Source organism: Rhincodon typus, chromosome 40 (assembly GCF_021869965.1).
Source record: "Rhincodon typus isolate 14 chromosome 40, sRhiTyp1.1, whole genome shotgun sequence".
Taxonomy (NCBI): domain Eukaryota; kingdom Metazoa; phylum Chordata; class Chondrichthyes; order Orectolobiformes; family Rhincodontidae; genus Rhincodon; species Rhincodon typus.
Genome location: NC_063371.1, coordinates 4205113 through 4209085, shown reverse-complemented (window position 1 = coordinate 4209085; position 3973 = coordinate 4205113). Strand labels below are relative to the sequence as shown.

General features: G+C 47.7%; 1 protein-coding gene across 1 annotated transcript in view; it reads left to right on the top strand.

Moving 5' to 3' along the window:
- LOC109925007 overlaps positions 1 to 3973 on the top strand; it is a 9943-nt gene that overhangs the window by 1003 nt on the left and 4967 nt on the right. The gene's annotated exons all lie outside the window — the stretch shown is intronic.

The following is a 3973-nucleotide window of genomic DNA, read 5'->3' as shown; positions in this document are numbered from 1 at the left end:
TATGGGTAATTTAGCACGGCCAATCCACCCTAACCTGCACATGCCTGGGCTCTATGGGTAATTTAGCACGGCCAATCCACCCTAACCTGCACATCCCTGGGCACTATGGGTAATTTAGCACAGCCAATCCACCCTAACCTGCACATCCCTGGGCACTATGGGTAATATAGCACGGCCAATCCAACCTAACCTGCACATCCCTGGGCACTATGGGTAATTTAGCACGGCCAATCCACCCTAATCTGCACATCTTTGGACTGTGGGAGGAAACCCCACACAGACAGTTGCCCCAAGGCTGGGATCGAACCTGGGTCCCTGGCGCCGTGAGGCAGCGGTGCTAACCACCGAGCTACCGTGGTGCAAACCTCCCCCCCCACCCCCCCAAAAAAAAGCCACAATACTTTTATAATCAGAGTGCGATTCAGAGGCAGCATTGTGGGCATTTCAACATCTAACCTGGTACCTGATATGGAGATAGACACACCTTTGTACAAAATTTACTGTAAAATAACTGAAAGTTGTGGGGTCTGACGTTTGTTTGACGTGGATGCTGTGGAAAGCACAATAGCAGGACCCTGTTACACAAAAGCCAAGTTACTGCAAGAAGGTTAAAACCTTTGTCACTCTAGTTCCTCTCCTGAAATTTACTCAAGTGTCCCGACATCCACCGCACTCTGGGAGAAGTGAATTCCTCAGGCTCACGACCCTTTTGAGGGAAGTAACTCCTCCTCATCTCTCTTTTAAACCAGCCCAACGCTTTATCCTAAAACTACCTGGTTCCAGATTCTCTCCACATGAGCGAATATCATCTCCATGCCAATCCCCTTTAGCATCTTCTAACTGGATGCCCCTCTCCCTCTTATAAACTGCCAGAGGGTTCAGGGTTAAACAGCTCATATCATTAGACAGGCCCCTCATCTCTGGGATCGATTGAGTGAATTTCCTTCTGGTGAGGTTCCTCTGTTTCCTGTGCTCCGTAAGAGCTTTGAACTGTAAAGAGTATTCAGTGATAGTCTAGCTCTGTGATCTCGATCCAAAAAACATTAGGACAGTACTGGCTTGTAAGACACATTGCCAAAACAGTCATATGCCTCTGCAATTTTTCTTTCAGATAAAATTGACCTTCAACTCTTGACAGAATAATAAGATTAGTGGAGAGGGTTTGTGCAGCTCCCACGCCTAAAGTCAACCTGTCCTGGAGTTGTAGAATCAGAATTTGACATTACAGGCAGGGGCCATTCAACCCGTCATGTCTGTACTGTAATCTGTAATCTTTGCTAAATTCCGAGGAACAATCTCCTTTGAGCCCTCTCCAGGATTTTAACATCCTTCCCTTTGAATAAGAACTGAGCACAGTAGGGTCACACGGCACAGAAACAGGCCCTTTGGCCCATGCTGACCATCACCGGTGATGCGCAAACGACGATTAACCAGGAGAGCATGACCAAGATTACTAAAGCTTAGCAGATGGCCTGCACAACTGCAGGATTCAGGCCCCGAAATCGCTCCCTCCCAGCTGGACATTTTACTTGGCCCAAAAATATTTTAATAATCCTGTACGTGAGCTCAAAAACGTGAGTTTTTTTTTATTTGGGAAAATAAAAAATCAAAGCTGCTTTTTCCTTTGTACGTTTTGTTTGCTTCTGGTAGGGAGTGCAAGTCGAAAAGTTGGGCGTTTTTTTAAAAAAAGGTTTAATAAATCGAGCTGTGCAGGAGCCAGGTGTGGGGGATCTTGAATGTGTCTCTCCCGGCCTAGAGATACAGGCGTTACCACAGTGCCACATTAGCTAATATCTCGACAATATTCTTCACTGCAATCTTAAAGCAGGTCTGCAAATCCAATCACATGATCTCAGTCGTACTTCTAAGCCATATTTATTTTCAAGTTAGTTATAGATTACAGTGATACCGCTTTACCAGGACAATGTGAGCTTCATACTTCTGTTGTACAAACTTATCGATATGTTGAAGACTTTGTGAGGTTAGTTAAGATTAAACTTGTGTGTTACTCTGAGCAGATCTGGGTGCCACGCCTCTCAGAAAGGACTTGGAGGGAGGACAACCTAGCTTTGCAAAGCCTGGGCTTTAGGGGTTAACGTTATGAGGAGAGATTATACAAATGAGGCCTGTTTTCTCCAGAATTGAGAAGCTTAAGTGGTGATCTGACCAAAGTCTTCAAGGTATTAACAGGGAAGGACAGGGTAGATAAAGATAAACTATTTCCATTGGTTGGAAATTCTAGAACCAGGGGGTGAAGTCTGAGAATTTCGGGAGAGATGTTAGGAAGCAGTTCGATGCAACACAAAGGGTGGAACTCTCTTTCCCCCCCACCATAAATGGTTGCAGATGAAGGGTCAGTTATCGATGTTAAATCTGCCGTAGACAAATTTTGAGGGCCGAACGCAGGTCTGTGGAGTTAGGCCACAGATCAGTCTCATCGAATGGTGGAAGGGGTAGAAGGGGCTGATTGTCCTGGGAGTTACCAACGCAGCCGTCTGGAGCAAAATGTTACTGAAATAAAGCATGAAAGGTTGGGAATGGAAATTTTAACATTCCAACAATAACCGATCAAATTCGAACAGGGGCTAGACAGAGCAAAGGATGTTCCTGATGACCAGTGCGGGGTGGGGAGTCTAGATCCAGGGGGTCACCACCTAAGGATATGGAGTAGTACAGAGATGGGGAGAAATGTCCTCACCATTCCATGGTGTCACCGTGACACACTTTGATGGACCTGCTGCAAAGATTTGCGGATGTGAAATCCCGCCGGGCAGAATTCCAGTCTCAAAAGGCCTGTGCCGTAGCTAGGCCCCCAGGAAGAGTAGCCCTGTCTGATCAGGCCTGTCGACTAGGCCGAATGCTCCCCACAGGGTGCGGGGGGGTGTACCCCCCCAGATCAGGACCATGGGGGATAAGGTAGGGGGGGAAACAAAATATTGAGGCGCAACACCTCCAGAAACACTCGAGGGGGTTTCGGATGCAAGCACTCCACGGTTAAGGTTTTTCATCCAGATCACCAAAAGCCACATGTGGCCCTTAACCCCGGTACTTGGTTATCCTGAGATGGTTACCCTGAGGTTGTGAGAGGCACTACACAAATGCAGGACTTCCTTAACAAGAATTTTGACCATCCCCAGCCCAGTACCAACTTTAAAAGGTGCAAATTATTTATGAGTAGAGTCAGCCACCATATTGTCAGGCTCGCTGTCTGTTTAGCTGCAGTTATGGGTCTTTTTTTTCGCTCCATGTCTTGAGATTTGAGGTGGTTTTGTAGGGGCCGCCTGCACACGACAATGCTAGCTGTGCAGGGACTGGGTAAAAGGGGAAATAACTGAGGTTGCTACCTTCCCAAAGGCCTTATCTTCAGGTTCGGTGCAGATGTAGATAGACATTGACATGCCCAGAGCTGGCGGCCTGTTGGTGAGCTCAGCACATAGACACTGACTGACTCCTGATGGTTTACACTCGCACTCTCACTCCGTTACACTGCACTCACACAGCGCTTCAGCTTCACCATTTCCCCACTGCTGGTTTTTCTCTACGCACACAAACTCTCTCACTCACTCTCTCTCTCCCTCTCTCTCTCACTCACACTCTCTCCCTCTCTCTCTCACTCACACTCTCTCTCTCCCTCTCTCTCACTCACACTCTCTCTCTCCCTCTCTCTCTCACTCACACACTCTCTCTCCCTCTCTCTCACTCACACTCTCCCCCTCTCTCTCTCACTCACACTCTCTCTCTCCCTCACTCACACTCTCTCTCTCTCTCACTCACACTCTCTCTCTCTCACTCACACACTCTCTCTCCCTCTCGCTCACTCACACACTCTCTCCCTCTCTGTCTCTCTCACTCTCACACTCGCTCTCTCTCTCACTCACTCACAAACTCTCTCCCTCTCTCTCTCACTCACACACTCTCTCTCTCTCACTCACACACACTCTCTCTCTCACTCACACACTCTCTCTCCCTCTCT